This window comes from Nematolebias whitei, chromosome 18, assembly GCF_014905685.2.
Source record: "Nematolebias whitei isolate Nwh7 chromosome 18, NemWhi1, whole genome shotgun sequence".
Lineage (NCBI taxonomy): Eukaryota > Metazoa > Chordata > Actinopteri > Cyprinodontiformes > Rivulidae > Nematolebias > Nematolebias whitei.
In genome coordinates, this window is record NC_056515.1 from 40,548,384 (window position 1) to 40,548,931 (window position 548).

The window sequence follows — 548 nt, forward strand, 5'->3', positions numbered from 1 at the left end:
AGAGGACAGGAAGCAGAAACAGAGAAGACAGGAAGTAGAAACAGAGAGGACAGGAAGCAGAAACAGACAAACACAGACAAACATTTTTCAGTCAGGTCATCTGGACAGTTTCTTTTTTTGTGCTGAAACGTTTCGCCTTCGATCCAGAAGGCTTCATCAGTCATGGAAACACACAACCCAAAACTGATTCTTCTCCCAACAGCTTACTCCAAAGTGAAACAAACCAGTTTGGTTAGTGCTAGATGGTCTCTTTGGTACGCCCCCTCCTCCATTGCCGGCCCTCTTCCTTGTTGACAGTCATGTCAAACTGACAAACACAGAATTGAACAGAGAATACAAGAAACCCTTAATGGTTTTGGTGCGAGACATTCAAGTGAGTAGGAGTTGCACTGTGGAGAAGAATGGAGGGAGGTTATTTATTGTCTGAGGCAGCACAGTGACAGTTCCTGGAGTAACGAGCTGGCTGAGGGGGGTTCAGACCTATGCAGAACAGGAGTGGGGACAGTGCATCACCTTGGTATATGCCACATTTGCTGCTGACAAGCAGC